This window comes from Argiope bruennichi, chromosome 2, assembly GCF_947563725.1.
Source record: "Argiope bruennichi chromosome 2, qqArgBrue1.1, whole genome shotgun sequence".
NCBI classification, from domain to species: Eukaryota; Metazoa; Arthropoda; class Arachnida; order Araneae; family Araneidae; genus Argiope; species Argiope bruennichi.
In genome coordinates this window covers 139,889,908-139,910,011 of record NC_079152.1, presented here as the reverse complement: position 1 = coordinate 139,910,011, position 20,104 = coordinate 139,889,908, and the positions used below count along the sequence as shown (strand labels likewise).

Genomic DNA, 20,104 nt, shown 5'->3' with positions numbered 1-20,104 from the left:
TCTACATTGATTTTGAAGCAATATTTAGATTTTCTAGCAATAATAACTAATAAATCAATTTCTCTCAAGTAAAAATTAGCTAATGGAAATAAAATTCTGTGAACTTTATTACTGCTGAAATTTATATAACATCTCATTTCTCCTCAATGAAGATGTTTTGCAAGGCATCTCGACACACAATCTGGTTATCATTGTGTTAGATTTATGATTTCCAGTTAGATGGAATCCTGTCTGTATGAGAGTTGATCAGAAAGCTTTCTTCCCTTTCCATATAAAAATAAATACTATATATGGTACCATTGAAATTTAAACCCAAAAGTCCAGTCTTGCTACTAGAAAAACTACAATCTGGCCCTTGGTCAATAATAATCAATCAATCGGCGCAATTCTCTTTCGATTTTTTTAAAATTTCAAATAGTTTCTTTCTTGTTCTCTTCAACTCCCTGGTGTAATAGCAGAAAGTTATTTTTGCTCGAAGACTAAAATATGGTTCCCTGCATAAACTGAAGGTTCTTTTTTTTTTTTTTTTTTTTTTTTTTTTTACTTTTTCATTGTTGGTTGGTGTTTTTTTGGCGCAAGAGCCATATTTGGCTTTGCTGCGCCAAGCAAATGGTAGAACCAAACAACAAAAATAAAAACACACATGCTAAAATTTAAAAGAAAGTATCAACATTAAAATGATAAGATTAGTTTACTTTCTGATATACGTAATACAGAGACACTTAAGTAATCACCAGAAATTCGAACTCGAGATTTTGACGAATCTCCACGTTTTAGACCCCTGAATTCGAAATATAGATTTTGGGGAAATGTACGTCTGTCTATTTGTCTGTGACAGAGATAACTCAAAAACGCTTTGAGCTAGGCGGTGGAAACTTGGTTACGGTCTTTACAGCGCATTTTTATATTTCTATTGAATTTTGAATAAAATATGTTCAGGAAGTCCCGCTACCCGGCTGTTTGAATATAAGTTAGCGTGATAATTGCAAAATGAAGAGAGCTAGATGGACAAAATTCGGTAACATAGTTAATATCTATACTGGAGACATCTGTCAAATTTTGGGATAATTCTAATTAGGGGGGTGACATTCTGTCAGTTTGCATTTTCAGAAACATGTAAGTGCGATCATTCAAAAACACAAGGACTTAATTATACCAAAATTTGGTGCGGGATTTTCTGGCTACAAGTGTAGCTTTATGTCAAACTTTTGTTTCAATCGATTTCAAAAAACACGTCTAAAACCCAAATTCAATTTTCGGATGCCATTAACCATATTCCAGGATTAATCATCAAATATCATCACACGATAGATTCAGTCAAAATGCTAAATTCACGCCAAAAGTTAATATTTCGTAACTATGGTATGCCAAAACCCATTCTCTAACGTGACAAGTTCTTAGAGAGTATGCGAGAAAAATGTGGGCAGATCACTCGCATTGGTTGTACTCAAGGCTATGAATTCTGAAAGCTTATTAAAACAACAGTTTGATCATCCTATAAATAACGGGAAATTTCAATTGATAAAACTGTTGCTATTGCAACTGAATGGTTGATGTTGCTTAATCATCATTTTGAAATAAATGGAAGTTTTGATAAATGCATATAATAAGCCTTGTAAATTAATTTGAACTTAATTCAAATTGATTTTTCACACTGCTCACTGAACCATGAGGAAACCTGAAATGTGCCATAACAGAAAATAAATGGGGACAAAATCTTCTGTCACATTCCTTTATCATATTTTTGATGTCTCAAAGTCGTTCGATTTCAGTCTATTGCATAATCCAATTACGTATCTCTAAAAATCTTTAATTGCATGCAGAAAACAGAAAGAAAGTAAGAAAATTTCACTTTCTTCGCCTTGTTTTACATGGGAAAGATGATTTGAAAATTATTTTCATCCTTTGAAATTAATACATTTTTGGAATATATATACATATATATATATATATATATATATATATATATATATATATATATATATATATATATATATATATATATATATATATATATATATATATATATATATAGAAAGATTATGAAAGAAGTGTTTTTTTTTTCTCTCTCCCTGATTAATTTTTTTTCTTAGTTTAGGTTTAAATAAATGAAGTTCCACTTTTATAAAGGTCTGATTTATCATTTTAATCTTCAGTGTTCATTTACCATGTTACTCTGAACATGACTACTGAACAATAAAAGGGATTTTAATATTTTGAATCTATCTCAGTTGTTTTGAGACATAATTAAATTTGGAACAATGTTGGATATTAAGCATCATTATAAATTTTCTTAAAAAAATTAATCATCATTTCAGTCAATTCAGAGCATTCTAGCATTCTAATTAAAAGAAAAAGATGTGAAATGCTGGCTGTCTCAGTTTCGACTAAAATGAATACCAAAATGATCGAATTGAAAAAAAAGTGAGTGCTTTCAGAAGTTATTTACAATCCATTTAAATTTGATATGAATATATCTTGGAATAAATAGGTTTTAAAATTGTGAAGTGTAGAAACTGAAAGAATGTAACATGAGAACAAGAGTGGGCGGCATCTCAGAACATTATTACCTATTGGAGTCGAGGACATTATTACCAAATGGTTACGTCACGTCTGCCCCTTTCACTTGCTGCATAATCCAATTAAATTTCTATCCGATACTTAAATTTCATTAAGGACAGAGAAAACAAAGAAAAATTTAATTGGAAACCCTTTTCAGTTACAATTTTTTCAATGGAAATGAAAAAAAAAATGATGAAAAGACTATTAACAAGCTGTCCTGCACTTTTCAAAATTGGTCGTCGTCATAAAAAAGGGCAGGAAATGGAAAAATTCCTAAAAGAATTTGTACTTCATCCTTCTCTTTTTAACTGTTCTTAGATAGCGTTTTTTTAATGAACTCTATTCTTTTTTTATAATTATTATTTCGTATTTCGTCATTTTACATTTAATATTTGCGCAGCTAAATTATTTTAAAAGTACTTCGTAATAAAATAACTGCGTGTCTATTATTTCTGCAAAAAATGGGTACATACGCCCATTAAAAATATTTTTAAGAGACATACATGAAATAGGATCTTCATTTTTGTTCTTAACATGCACGTAATATAGATTTTAATTGAAGTAAATGTCTCAATTAATGATCATACTTTCATATTTGTTAAGATTCTTTTTTTTTAATAAAGGAAATGCATGAGTCACCGTAATTAGTATTTAAAATGAGAGTTAAAAAACCAATTTAATATTTAGAAAAAAATGAATTTCTTTGCTCAAAAACTTATTTAATTATTTACGAAAGGAACCTATTAATAGGAATTAATAATTCCTAAATTTGATGGTTAAGTTTCAATTTCATTTTTGCCTGAAGTACACAATTCTATCAACACCTTCAATGTTTTCAACTTCATTGAACTTGTTCGATATTCTGGTATATGTAATTATTAATTGATCCTTATAGTTTATATATACAAATTATTTGATTAAAAAAACATGTATATATGTCAAATGCTATCTAGTCTTTATTATTTTTGATACTGAGTAATTTTTTTTTCATATTACGTTTATTAATAAGATAACAAAATATTTCTAAAACGAAACTATGTTAAATTTGTTTTATTTTACAACAAATACATAATTAAAGCTTTAATATATGGCTTTTTGCATGTTCTTTTATAAATAACTTTAGTAAATTCTGAAGCAGAAGTTTTCATGAAAAATTACTCATTAAATAAAATTAATTCCAAGAAAAACATGATAAAAATTTTGGCAATTTAGTACTTGGCGCTTTCAGTAACGATTTGATTCACGAGATTTAATAATTGTTTATGGTTTAATGGCTTGAAAACTTTGTTTGAATGGCTTCTCCAATAAAATATTTTTAAAATTCAAAATTTTGAGATACATAGAAGTAATATTATTTTAGAAATCTTACACTGTTTTGTTCAATGCACAAAATATTTTTCTAATGCTTTTGTCTGTATCTTTATGCATTCATTTATATCACAGTAATGAGCAGTAATATATAAAAATGTGTACCCTTCAAAACCTTTTTTGCGTTATTTCATTCTGAAATTATACCTCAAAATCAAATACAAAACTTTCAAACATTTTATTAAAAGCCTATTTTAAAATAGAACGTATTTAATACCGAAAAATAAACCGAATTTTAATATCATAAGCAATGAGAAAGACAAATAGGATGAAATATTAATATTAATAAAGAAAACGGTTTGAATTTCACTTCAAAGTAAAATATATTATAATAAAATAAGCTTCAAATGTTTTTAAAAAATTAATTAGAAATGGAAAACTTTGTACTGCAAAAAATTATTATTATATGGTAGAAAAAAAAATTATGATGTAAAAATTATTTTTATTCTGAATACTTTCTGGATTCTTCTGGTGCAAAATTTCAAAATTGTATTTAATTTTTAATTTATTACAATTCTAATTAATATTCTTTAAAAAATCGCTCCAAGAAGCGCATTCCCTCTTTCTAAAATATATATGTACATTTAAGATCTAAGCCAAATGGTCTGGCCTGCAGAGTTCCAACACACATACACATGCACTCATCGTTATTATTAGTGTAGATTTATAGGAAGCTGTTACAAGGAGGAACCTCCCGAATGAGCAGCAACTGAAAAGAGAATAATTCACTTTGAGCTAAGTAAATCACTATGCATTATTATAAGCGAAATCCCTCTCGAAATATTATAAATCTTCCTTCAACAACGCGTTCTATTATTCATAGTTTCCCTTTATAGAACAATGCTGTTTAATTTTCAGTTACATTGTTTAAAACTATATCAGTCAACATAGGAGAAGAATACATTCCGACGCATACTATTTGTATAGTAATTCACTTTGAACTCTTTGAGCTAAGTAAATCACTCTGCATTATTATAAGCGAAATCCCTCTCGAAATATTATAAATCTTCCTTCAACAACGCGTTCTATTATTCATAGTTTCCCTTTATAGAACAATGCTGTTTAATTTTCAGTTACATTGTTTAAAACTATATCAGTCAACATAGGAGAAGAATACATTCCGACGCATACTATTTGTATAGTAATTCAATTTGAACTCTTTGAGCTAAGTAAATCACTCTGCATTATTATAAGCGAAATCCCTCTCGAAATATTATAAATCTTCCTTCAACAACGCTTTCTATTATTCATAGTTTCCCTTTATAGAACAATGCTGTTTAATTTTCAGTTACATTGTTTAAAACTATATCAGTCAACATAGGAGAAGAATACATTCCGACGCATACTATTTGTATAGTAATTCACTTTGAACTCTTTGAGCTAAGTAAATCACTCTGCATTATTATAAGCGAAATCCCTCTCGAAATATTATAAATCTTCCTTCAACAACGCGTTCTATTATTCATAGTTTCCCTTTATAGAACAATGCTGTTTAATTTTCAGTTACATTGTTTAGAACTATATCAGTCAATATAGGAGAAGAATACATTCCGACGCATACTATTTGTATAGTATTGGAATGAACTGACGTTGCTCTCAATACAGTTGCTCTTATCAAATTTCATCTAAGAGAATAGAAATCTCTCGATTCTCTTGTAAATCAAATGAATTGATAATATGGATCAAATTCTGGGTAAATGCTGGATAAAATATAAACAATTGCTATTTTGATGGATACAGCCGTAACAAATCAAATTAGAAATATATGATTATCTTAGGATATTTGATTAAATAATTTTAAATTTCTTTAAAGCTGTTAATTCAAAATGTTCCAAAAAGATTATTCTAAATAGAATTTAAAATTTAATCGTATCTTTTAGTATACAGTGGAAACTTAGAAAGCAGAGGTTTATTAATGTTTTCCTATGTAATTAAAAATTTAATGAATGGAAACAGTTTAATAGATACTAATTAAGGTAGAATTTTATTAAAATATCTTGTAAAATATTGAGTTTTTGAAGAATTTAATCTAGGCAAATGGTAATAATGTAGTTGTTTATAAAAATATATAAATGAAAACCTATAAACTCTAAAGGCAATAAAAAATAGATTCTAGATTCCTTTATTGGCAATGTGTTACATATTAAGACATTACTTAGAAAACATTCGGAATATTAAAAAGAAACGAATAAAAATTTGAGTGCTTCACTTATGCAGAATTTCTAAAAAATATTAAAATGACTTTCATTCTAGGCTTTTTCAAATCAAATATGAAATAATAAATTCCACTAACAAACAACAAACTCCATTAAAAATAAAATAAATAAATAAAAATTTCTTTTGCTTTCTCTTAAAAGGCATATCAATAATTTTAATTACCAGACTTTCATTTTTTGAATAAAAAGAGGAGAAAATTTAAAATCAGAAAGTGCGGAGTCTCATTTTTTAATTTAATGAAGGAAAACGAATTAGCTGTATTAGAAAACGAAATAATATATATATATATATATATATATATATATATATATATATTTCATTTTAGTAAATGACAGAAAACAGCTTCAGAGATATAGATTTTGATGGCAAATAAGAACCTGACACAGCAAATCTCTCCCACGGAAGTTGGAATCCATTATTGAAACAACTTCGATCCAAATGTATTTAATGTTAATCATACCTTCATTCATGGAAGCCCCGGGTTTTGAACTTACAACCTTCCATTAGGTCACAATTACAGTGAGAATTTAACATAAGTGAAATGCAAAATACTTATAAATAAAAGCAAAATTAATCAGAAAATGTTTGAAGGAAAAGTGTCGTGTGAAACCCTCAGGGGGGTCTTCCCGCCACTTTCTCATATACTCAACAATAAAGGTGTATCTCCACCCTCAAAACTGTGAACTTTTGACAAGCCTGTGAACGTCATGTGTGCTAAGAATTTTATATTTGCACCTGTGCGTAGTTTAGTAAAGAAAGCCAGTACTTGTGCATTGGCAGCATGACATTGTCGAAAATATTTACGAAAGGTCAATCTTTGGTGAGAATTTAGTGATTTTACCGAATCTAACGTGTTATCTTTGGTAATTAATCACTGGCATGTTGATGCGAATGTAACATGACAACTAGTATATAGCATGAGTTTTTTTTTCCGATTAACTGAAATGAAAATTTAACACAGAACTACATTTGTAATTATAAGACCAAATACCATGTATCAATTCAATATGTCATCGTATTCACTTGCATTTCAAAGTACATGTAGAAGTAAAATTAATATTTGACCGATCTGGTTTTCAATGTGATACAAATCAACATTATCGATGCTACGTCAGTGTTCCAAATTTTATCTGTCTAGTTATTTGTATATTGTAATCATCATGTCTCCTATACTCAGATAAGAAGAAAGATAGAATTTCTCTGCATGGATTTCATTAAAAATTAGATATACATCTACATATCCGATATGAATCCACATATCGAATTTCATCCGCGTTGAGCAAGGAGTATTTGAACTACAGTGTTTGTAGACAGACACAACACCAGAAATACTTTTTTAAAAACTTTCCTGAAATGGGAAAAAAAAACATTTTTGACGTTTGCAATGACTTCCCATTACATGCCCCAGAATCTTTACAGGAGATTTTATCACTTTTTGAAACAGTAACTGTATTTGCACAAAAATTTCTTTAATAATGCATCTTCAGTATAAAAAAGATTACTCAAAAATGAGATTGTAGTTGTATTTATTCTTTGAATTCTATTTCCACTCCCAAACTAAGCAAAAAAGGTTGATTTTTTGAAACTATGATTTATGTGATGTTTTATATCTAGAATATTCATCATCGCGTTATGAAATAATTGTTGTCGACCATAATAACGCATTGTTATGTTACCATCGTCATTTAATTACGTTTTATCATAGAAATGAGTCCGTCTTTCTATTGATTCACAATGTTTTGCCATGAAAAGTGGCGCAAATTAGAACGAATTAATAGCGTTAACACGAAAATGTTTCTTGGTATGTTTACTGTCATGTATAAAAAATTATTACTTATCGAAATTCATAACATTATCCTTGGCAAATTAATTATTGACGTTGTAGCTTCTCTTTCCTTGGGACACTTTTATATTGTAAGATGTCTGATATGTCCGTAGTATTATTTTAATAAAGTCAAAACTAATTTTGAATAACAATTCGATGCTATTTCCATTATCCTCGCCATTTTGGTACCAGAAAAATAATATATAATAACAGAAATAGGAGAAAATGCATTCAGTTCTCAAAATGTCTGAATGCATTTTACACATTTGTAAAAGTGTCAAATGTAATAAATTTCCATCAATAATATTTATACATGCACGAGGCACATTTTGATTTCTCTTAAAAGTAGATTTTGTTAAAAGAAGAAACCATCGCAATTTATTTATTTTTTGTGCCAGAATATTTGTTTGCCTTGAATCGATTGCAACTGATTATAATGAAACTTTGTAACAATCCTTTAAATAAAGTGAATAATTAAATAAAAGCAAATCATTCATTTAATAATACAGAAAGACAAGTTTTCACATATGTATTTTGAAATCCATTTCTTTACACAACACGCAAAATGGGACTCAAACTACCATTTAATTAAGAACACCCCTTTAATGATCACGCAAAAAGTCAATTTACCAAACACTGCTTAACTCTTCAGAATAACACGAAAGCGCAAAAAATAATTTTTTTTCTGTATAACAGATATGATTCTATTCATATAATGAATTGAAATCTTCCCTTTTTTTTACCCCTAATAAATCAAAGACTTTTTTCCAGATACGAGACAACAAAAAAATATTAGAAAACGTTCTCGGTTCCCAAACAGATAATTAGTAGAGGCTTATCTCACCTTTTCTTCAAATACTCCTTTACTATTATTTGACCATCTTCGTTTCTCTAAAAAGGAATAACCTAGCATCAAGGGTAAAAGGAAAGTTGAATGTAAACACCATCCGCTTTCGTCTCAGGAGACTCATTTTCCTTGCAACCAACCTATGTGGGTAAAAAAAAAAGAAATGAAGGCGAGGAAATAAACATAAGGGGAACCAAAATGGAAAATAAATGAATGGAAGTTAAAAAGGCTTCCAGAATCAGGGAAATTTAATGAGCAGCTGAAAAAACTTTTCCTCTGTTATTTTGCAGACGGATAATACTTCTTGAAAAATAATCGAAATTATGTATTAGAAGGGGAATGTTGTGCGTGGGAAAATGAAGTTAAAAGAGCAGATGTAAAGGTTTAAGTACGAATTTTTAATGGCTTTTTTTAATCTGAAATTGGGTCAGTGTTGTTAACGTATAGATTAATGAGTTGCACATTTAATTAGTTTTTTTTCTCTTTTGTTTTAAGTTTAGGGAAGAATATAACTTTTGATTTTGGTGAAGTTCTTGAACAAAAATGTGAAAGGGGTTGAAATTTTTGTAAGGCGTTTAAATTATTAATACGGTTTAGGAAAAATATTATACAGTAATATAACAAAGTAACTGAAGAGAAAGATGTATTATCTTTTTATTGTAAATTAAAAGATTTAAAACTTAGTTTAAATTATCAAGTGTCGTTGGTATACCATAAATAATTTTGTATAAAATTGTTAATCATCTCTCTTTTTCTATCGTTCCTTCAAAATAGTTTAATCGTTTATCTAATTTTTCAAATAAATGTGTGTTTTCATTTTTAAAGATAAAATATCGTTTTTTCACATGGCATACCCTTCTGAAAATGTGTCATTGTAGCGTAGGAATTAGATTTCTAAACATTGTTCAGTCTAACCAAATATTTGCGCACACGCTCCTGTCTGCATACGTGGGAAAGCATGTGTGTGTGTGCGTGCGTGCATCTGGAGAGTTGTGTTTTTTTGTATGTGTGTACTGCGCGTGGGTGCTGTATTTGGAGAGTCGTACTTTTTTCTGTTTGTGTGTGTATGTGTCTTATTTAATTTGTGTTAAAGAATTCTTTGTTATTTCATTTTAATTGGTTTTAGTGGTGGGTGAGTCATAGATCTTTGTTTGAGATTTAATGTTTATTACTATGCGAACCTTTTTTTTATTCTGTGTGTCAACATATTTAAATTAATTTTATTTTAAAAATAAAAATAATATTTAAAGAAAATTTCTTAATTATCTTACCATAAAAATAAACAATAATTCGAATAATCTGCAATCAAAAGCTCTGTTACTAATAATGTTTTGAGAAATTAAATAATTTTCTCTTCTTAAAAAAAAAAGAAGATTCTCGTAGTGTAGAAATTTTGGGAGGGGGGGAGGGTGCCAGTGCGAGTGTCGTCCTCGTCATCTGACCACGGTTCAAAATTACGAGGTCCGTCCCAAAATAACCCTAGTATTGCTTAAAACGACACGTTAATATAACTAAACTAAACTGTGCTGAAATAAAAGTAAATTTTCTTTCTGTTTTTTAAAATATTTAATGTAATTTCTTAACTGGTGTTTTTTTTCCTTTAGTAGTGATAACTAATCAATTTTTAGTTGGAAACAGAAAAGTGATGAATTAATACATATTCCCTATTTATATTATTATACGCAATGTGTTATTGGCAACGTGGATCATTGTGTTAACAAATTTTAGAAATTTTCCAAAGTTTCCAAAGTTGCATGAATTTTTATGATGCGCATAATTTAAAATTGATGAAAATGTCAATTTTTAAGAATTTTCCCACACTCCTTATTTTATTTCTAAAAAATGATCTCAATATATAAATCTTAAGCTATCTTTCGCTTCAAAAAAATTCATTTAAAAAATATTATTCAAATTTTATTCTTAATAAATTACGAATTCTTTGTTCCCAATTGGGGACACTGAACAGTAAAAGAATTCTTTCTATAATCAAGAAAACGATGCAAAATAAAATGTAATAGGATTAATATCAAGAAAATAATTAATTCAATTACTTTAAACCTAAAAAAAATACTCTTTTAAAATTATAAAATTTATGATTTTGAATGTATCCTTTGTACAGTTATTTAAATAGTGATATAAAAATAACAAAAAATCATGCTTTTTATTCTTAGATGAGTGATGAATAATTCATGTGATATGTTTTTTCAATGCATTGAATATTTAACCGCAATGAATTAATTTTTATGTAAATAAAAAGAATAACTTTTGTGTGAATAACGCTTTGTAGAAAAGTTTTTTATAATGGCTTTTTGTCTAACTTTTATGTTCTAATTAATTAATTTCTTTTTAGAATATTTCTTGATTGAATCCAATTTGGATTAGACTTCTGGCTGCTTCTGAAATCTCTTACAACAGGTAAATCTATATTTATTGTTTTAAAAATATGAGAACTGTATTTGAAAAAACAAAATCTCAAAATTAATTATTCTTGGATTTATTATAGTTTCGGACTTTTTTCAGATAAACAATATTAAAGATCATTTCTATAACGAAGAAAATGTATCGTTCATTGTATATTCTAATAAAAAGCAAACGATAATTTTGCATTTAATTTTTGCATAATAAATTTAATTTACAATGGAAATTATTAACAACTAAACTTTTATAGATTCAAAAGTAAAAATTGTTGCATTTACTGTTAGTGTATAAAGTTTCATAGAGTTAAATTTCAACATAACAATTTGATTTTAGAAATTTAATTAATTCTAAAAGAAAATTATTTATCTTTAACTATAAATGAAATAAAAACATCTAAACATTTTTAATTAATATTTGTTTAACATAAAAATGCATTACTAAAGCCTAATATGATGGATAGATAAGACAGTGAATAATAATATTCCACTGAAAGTTGTGAATAATAATATTCCATTTACATTTTTGAATAATAATTTTCTATTTACATTTATAAATAATAATATTCCATTTACATTATTTAAAGTAATTATCTTTTTTTCATTATATTTTCTATTTATCTTGGAATTTAATAATGCTGGAAAATTAGCTTCTTACCTCTACACATGGTTTAATTTTACTTTACTTTTTCAATAACCTTTTTCTTAAAATGCTCAGAAATTCTAAAATGAGAATGAGCGTTGCCTGCATTGTTCGATATTACCCATTAAAAATACATTAATGCACAATCATTCATTAATAAGACATTAAGTATTTGACGTCGTGTTTCATGTAAATCGTTGAATAATAATTCACAAAATGAAAAGAAGTATTCAATAACGATACAACAAAGAAGTAAACGATATACGAAAAATTATGAATACATTCAAGTTCCTACAGACATTTCTAACGACTTCAAGAATTCCTATTTAATTGTTGCATTCCAGACGAAGTTAGAATTTTCCTGAATAAACAGATTCTAATATTTTTAACTTCCTAGATGTTTATTATAGACTAAATGATATACCTAGTATTTCTCAGGATTAAAATCCTATGCACAACTTTCTTAAAGTAGAAACTACTTTGATATATAATATATAAAATCCTTTTAGAGTCTCTTAGAAAATTTTATTGTTTTGTTTTAATAAAGTTATCATAACAGTTGATGCAGTAGATTTTTGAAAGCCACTTATAGTTATTTTTCACCACGTTGTTAATATTTCCTATATTAATACCGCAAATATTATTCACATACGCTAAAGTATGAAAAAAGCTATCATCGATTGAGTGATTAACTTAAGGTTAGCTTTATGTGTGATTAAATCACTTTTTAAATCCAATAAAAATGACGTAGTTTTCAAATAACGTATTAAAACCTTTTTAACTACTAGTTGAGTAATTCAAAGCATAAAAAGGATAATAATTGTGTTCATTTCTAATTTATTCATCATTTAAATAACTTTTGAAAAGCTGGCGATATTCTTTCTCTCGTCTTGAATAACTGCATGAGATTCGATTGAATTCGGCCCCGTTGTTTCGGAGAAGATGTTGACCATATATACTCATAATCACAATGGATTTCATATATTTAAGATACAATTTGATCATTTCTTATAACATCTGATTCCTAGTTTCTAGATGACAGTTAATTCAGGAACATTGCACTAACATAATTTATCGAGGTTAATTCTTCTGAAATATTTTATACCTGATTATGAATGTATAATTATTATTATTTTACGCAGAATGAAAACAAAGAATCATACATATGCGCGTGCGCGAGCGTGTGTGGTGTGTGTGTGATATTTTTAAATCCAATTTAAATCCTGATTAATTTCCATTTTTTTTTAAATTTAGACTATATTAGCTTTATTTTAAGATATAATCTTATTACCCAATTCCCAGATTTTTATTTAATTATTTACAACCCGCTATGTAGAAAACTAATGATTATTATTTTTTTACGATATACCGATTGAAAAGATAATATTGCCTAACATTCACTTATATATTTCGAAGATATCTAAGATTCCCTTTCCTAAGTCTACATGTGTCGAAGAAATCTCTGTCAGAATCTCATAGTAAAATCACCGAAGGAAAAAAATTATGTCACATTTCTCTCGTATCGCAATGTAAACAGGCATCAGCTTATCATCACCTCTTTTATAACTATGCCTCCTGTATTGAAATAAATGGAATTTAAAATTTAAAACGTTTCTTCTTCTCGGCCACGCGTATGCTAAATTATAATATATAGAGGGTGTTGTCGAATTCGACCGACCGATTCAGAGGGGTGATAGTAGGCATCAGGTGGATAAAGAATCGTCATACAGCATCCCCATGACGATGACCAAAACGATGTTTAATTGGTGAAAATTGTAAAAATATAGAGTCGGAGAAGTGTTGGAAACTGTGAAAAATTAATAAAAAAATAACAAATGGTGTTTCAACAACTAATCTTTTTTTAAAGTGAAAACACATTCTTAAAAAGATTTTTTTTCATGCTGGTAACACGTGGATTTGATGATCAAGGGAGTCGTTAATTACTGAAACCTAAAAAGTAATTAGGAACCCATATTTACAAAAATATTAAAACTTGAAGAAAAATAAAATCTTGAAAAATGTAATGAATTTTATAAATTTGATATAAGCATGTAGTGTGAGAACTGGGGAGTTTTAAAGATATTTAAGAAAAACTAAAATGGGAACCAGAAAACATCGCTGCAATATCAGTACCGATGTTCGTAGAAAGTGTTCTCAAATTCGAAAGAAAAATTCAGAGCAAGAATAATAGGCATTAAGGGCATTAAGCAGATGAAAAATTACCAGACAACATTGGGTCGCAGGTAACGTTTTTCAATGAAAATCACTAATCGGATGGCGTTCGCTTGCTGGATGCTTGATGCCACACAGGAAGATGAACACTTTTCTACTAGAGTTTTATTCTCAGATGAAGTTTTCTTTACAAGAGAAGGTGTCTTCAACACGCACAATGCGAATATTTGATTATTCGAAAATCCCCACATCACTATCTCGTCGAACATCACCATCTCACAAGTTTGATATTAACATCTGGGCAGAGTCATCTATTTGGACACGAGCGCCTCAGTGGCAAAACGTACCTTGTTTTCTTCCAGCACGTTCCTCCAGAGTTACCTCAGGGAACACCAACAGTTTGGTTAATGCATGATGGAGCACCAGCGCATTTAAGTTACGTTCCTGAAATCTGACTTGTTGTTTGCGAATGAAGTATACTGACCCTCAATTCTGCAATGCTAATTAATGAATACTTGCTCGCTGCTTTTATTTTTCTCGAAAGCATGAAAAATTTACATAGGAAACGGTTTCTTCTCGATTACCTTGCTCCTAAACCTCGCATTCATAGGACCATTCTCTTCGTCAGAATCATTGTCTTTTCGACGTCTGTTTTTGCGATTTTCAATGAATAAACGTTACCTGCGACCCTATATTTTCTGGTAATTTTTCATCTACTTAATGCTCTTAATGCCTATTATTCTTGCTCTAAATTTGTCTTTCGAATTTGTGAACGTTTCCTGCGAACATCGGTACTCATGTTGCAGCAGTGTTTCCTGCCCATTTCAGTTTTTCTTAAATATCTTTAAAACTCCCCAGTTCTCACACTACACGCTTATATCAAATTATAGACTATAAAATTCCTTACATTTTGAAGCTTTTATTTGTCTTCGAGTTTTAATATTTTTGCAAATAGGGATTCTAAACTACTTTTCCGTCTTCAGTAATTTACGACCCCCTAGATCATCAAATCCACATGTTACCAGCATGAAAAAAAACTTTTAAGAATGTGCTTTTACTTTAAAAAAATTCGTAGTTCAAACACCATTTCTTATTTTTTTATTAACTTTTTACAGTTTCCAACAGTTCTCCTACTCTCCATATTTTTGCGATTTTCACCAATTAAACGTCGTTTGAAACCCCATGTTGTATGGCGATTCTTTATCCATCTGATGCCTACTATCACCCCTCTGAATTTGTCGGTCGAATTCGGCAACACCCTGTATATATGCTCAGTCATTTAAAAATATAAATATTCTAAAATATGTAATGAAGGAATTTTTCAAATATTTCAGATATTCTTACATTTTCTATAGTCGGCATATAGCTAAAAGTGACCAAATTGAATTTCAAGTTGAATTGTAATTTGAAGTGTTCAAGTTGTTTTAACATATCAGCCCCTTCGAACAGGAAAAATTAAGCTTACCAATATGTATATTTAATTATTTTCCTATTACAGAGAATTCATTTTGAAGTGGCCGAACATTTGAGACTATTTGTCTTTTGAATTAGTCACTTTTGATTGTATAGCGGCATATAAAAATGGCAAAGAATACACTGCATATGGTTTTGGAATTGTCATAAAAACAAATAACTATTGAATATTTTAAAAGCCTAAGTTCACGAAAATAACTATTGGCACAGAAGATTACTAGATGCCCGAATTTTCCTTTTCACGCGCATTAACTCAGCAATAAGCATTAAGTTTAAACAGTTTCTCATTAACTGCGCACCAGTTCTACATGCATCCTCCACTGGGAGTAAAGAATTGGCGGATTAGCTGCTCCATATCCTCTATTATAATCTCAACTTCCCCTAATTTATTTGGCCCCATTAACGAGCCTGCAAGAGGGCATTCAGAGAAAATTTGACAAATCTCCTTCACAAAAGTCTTTTATCTGAGCGAGGGTTATTCGATGCTCTCTTTTATAGATGCGTAACGCCTTGTTTTGGGTAGGAGATAATTATAAATGAATTGGCTTATTGTGGGCTCAGGTTTCTATGCCGAAGATTAATTTGTCAGTCATGCATGCAGTTTAGCCAGTGAGTTGTATCGGATGAGATGTATTGGGATCAGCCAGTTCATCAAAGAGTGAATATTTATTGCCTACAAGTCTATTTTATTGATTTAATACAATGAGCTAGAATTCACCTAGAAAGAGCTAGAATTCATTCTTATGAAAGCTAATCGCTTTTAATGAATTTTTTTTTGGATTTTAAAGTTAAAATGTTTTTTTGGGAATAAGAATATCTAGCTGGAGCACAGAATGGGGTAGCCTTGGGGTTTGGAATGTCATTGGTTTAAATTCTGTGCTATTTTAATTTTTTCCAGGGTAACATTCGTAAAAGTGCTGGATTGATAATGAAATAAGAGTAAAACAATTTCAATTAATTTTTAGAAATTTAAAAACTTATTTACAAATTTTTCACTTCCATTCTGTTTTAAATAATATACATATTAAAAAAACCTTTAACCAAATAATAATATTTTTGAACAGTTAATTGTAACTAAAAATAAATTCCACATCTAAATATCAGATTCATTTTCTCATGTTCCTTATACTCGCAATATATATCCATATAATTTTGTTAAAGAATAAAAAATAGTATACCATGTAGCTTTAAATGAATGAATATATCAATTTTGTACATATGTGATTCAAAATATGAATTTTGATATATTTATATTAAGAATATATCTATAAAAAATTTATATCTATAATACAAACTTTTATACAAACAAAATACTTCAGCTTATATATTATAAGTAAATAAAACAATAATTTTGATTTTATTGTAATAATTTGTATCAGCACCTAATCGCAATATTTTTTTCAGTTATTAAATCTGAATTACTTTGAATTAAATTGCCGCCATTTTTAATTAAAAGCTACGTTTATAATTCACTAGCTATTTGTTTAAGTAAAGTTTTCATAGTGACTTCTATTTGAAAATTTAAATAAAATTATAAAATAAATGTTATGTCAAAATTACCATTGTCTCGTACACTAGATATCTTATAATTGCATTTGACACTAACGTTTATGCTGTGGCCATGACTTAATTACCACAAGAAATGAAAATAAAACTGTTTAATAAAGTTCGAAAATTAATTTTCTTTAATCATATAGAAAATACTTGTTCTGTTTTCCAAAGAGCCTGATTCAAATTACATGATTATTGCATTCCTTCTTTTAGCATTTTGTTCGTTTCACGATGATGTGCTTTCCAGTTAATATGAGGGGGGAAATTAAATTCAAGTATGTAATGGCTATCTCTCATTCAAAAATTAAGAAACATTTTCTGATCCACTTTTTTTTTATTTCAAACGTAATACAGAATCTAATCTTGTAATAAATTAGCTAATTCATGGAACAAGATCTTAACAATTTGGCTCTAAGGATTTCGTTTAATAAAAAAATATATTCGATTAATTTTTATTATTTTCTTTTCAAAGTTCAAAGATAATAATAGTCTTCATCTTCCTTCAGCTTTAGTTACTATCATAAGAATATGTTCATAGATATATTATAGTGAAAATAAAGTATTCATATATAAAATAAATTCACAATAAAAAGTATTCACTCAATAAAAGTATTCAGTAGATAAATATAAAATATTTGTTACATGCCAAGGGCCGAGTTTCAAACAATTATAAAAATATAGACTTTATTAATAATTGTGGCTGTATTAAAGAAAACACAATACCACATAATTTTATATTTCTCTACGCAACATTCGAACGAAATGAGTATAATGCTGCACAATCCCTAAATAGAACCAAATATCTTCATCTCTTTCATACATTTCATATAATCCTGTTAATGCAATTTAAAATCTCCAGCGGATCTTTTAATGGACCTCAGTTTAATACCACCCCTTCCAAAACGAACTTGCTAAATCTCCTTTTGGAAAGACAGCAGCGAAGGCATTAGAAAATGTCTAACTTTGCGACCCATTAACTGCATGCGACTCGCACTTGTTCCTTTTCCGTAGCGTTTTCTGTCAGCCCATGTTCTTAATGTGCGTCTGGATTTATGGTTTCAGCTTACGATCGCCGGTTTCTTACTGGATGGCAACTCCTCATGACAACAACATTCAAACATTAAGTCCGTCTGGCCACTCGGAAAACGACTATCAACCCCACTTTAGGAGTGTCATAAAGTTCCGTGTTAAAAATATATATTCCACTGGCCTGAATACTTCTCTTTCTGAATAAAACATTTCTTCGCTATTCAATATCAAAATTCTGCAATATGAACTTGGAGATTTATTTTATTTTCATAGTGCAATCATTCACTAACGACATCGTAGTATCTCATTGAACAGTTTCTATTGAAGGCATTATAATGGAAGATTTCAGTTCCGTGTCATTCAGAGATAAAATTTGAAGTGTTGTATGTACATATTTCTGAAGAGTTTCGATATGAAATAAAAATTGATGAATTCTATACGTCAATTGGGTAGATACTATCAAAGTTTTAAACATAGAGAATGTATATGAAATATTGCTTTTGAGGTCTCTTTTCAAAATGAAGGTTGTAGGGGGATAGTGGATCATTTATGACATAATTAATGACACTGAAGGTTTGTATATAAAAAGTATAAATTTATTTAAGAAGTAGCATTTATTTAAGTTATTATTTATAAGTAGCATGAATTTATTATAAAGTATTATTAAATTAATTTATTATTTATAAAAAAGTATAAATTATTGTATATGAATAGTATAAGTAAACTAATATGTGAATAACATAAAATAAACAAAAAGTGCATTTTATTATCTTTAAAAAAACGCGATAATACTCAAAATTTGTAACAGGTGTTTTCCACTGAAGATATGATTTATTAATTGTATGTTAGATTCATTGTGAAATATTACGTTTTTTTATTTGTTACATCCATATAATACACTAAAAATCCATGAGCGCGTATTTTAAATTCTTGGTATTTTTAAGTTTGGATAATGTAAAGCAAACTTGTAAATTTTATAATTGTTAATAATTTTCTTTCTTTACAATATTTGCTCTTTTGCCAGAACAAAGCGCAAATAATATAGGATTGTCAAATATATTGTTATAATATATATTATTATATTATTAATAAATAATATTGCTATTTATACTTCTTTAAATGATAATGCCTTGAAGAATGGTTTCACAATATGCCTCTTCTTATTTCCTAAATAAAATTCGGGTTATTGATTGTGTAAATTTACTCTACAACTTAGGTTGGAAAACAAATAAAAAGTCTTTTCAAGTATAGCAATATTAATCATTAAATTATATTGAATGATTAATTAAAACATTTCAGATTTATTAGAATAATAAATTTAAAAAAGCTAAGTATTAATTAATAATCTATAAAATCATTTATTATATATTACATATTTACATATTAAAAATACTTATTATCTTTATTAAGAATTTGACTGAATTAATTAATTAATGGAAAATTAATTTGGAATTAATTGGGGTAATAATAATTGAAAATTAATTGGGGTAATAATAATTGAAAATTAATTGGGGTAATAATAATTGAAAATTAATTGGGGTAATAATAATTGAAAGTTAATTGGGAATAATTGAGAGATTTAAATAGATTTATTAACATTATTAAGAAATAATTATTAATTTTTAAGATTTTGAATTAACTTTGGTTTTTGCAACTAATATTAGCATTTAAAAAGAACTAAGCACTTCCGGCGATTAGCTGTTTTCACACTATGTTAATAGTAATATTCTAATTATGTCTTGACTTAACTATCTTATGTCCTAGATTTGATAAGTTGCCGTATGTCAATGACTTTGTTGAATTATATCGTATCAAAACCAAAGAAAACATAATTTTGAGTTATCACTGTGGTAATACATACTGATTGTTTAAATATAATTGCAAAGTGGCGAATAAAATAGGAGAAATCGCTCTATTTATTGAGGCTGGGAGCTCTGTCAAATTTTTACTTTACGGTATCTATAAAAAATGGAGGCAATGGTGGAAGGCGAGTCTGAATGTTA

The 20,104-nt window shown here is 28.3% G+C and overlaps 1 protein-coding gene across 1 annotated transcript in view; it reads left to right on the top strand.

Annotated features, from left to right (window-relative positions):
* LOC129958958 (carboxylesterase-like) overlaps positions 1-20,104 on the top strand; it is a 502,035-nt gene that overhangs the window by 123,563 nt on the left and 358,368 nt on the right. Inside the window, exon 2 of the mRNA XM_056071717.1 lies at positions 11,170-11,234. The gene's annotated coding sequence lies outside the window, so the exon portion shown is untranslated. The remainder of the gene's footprint in view (positions 1-11,169; positions 11,235-20,104) is intronic.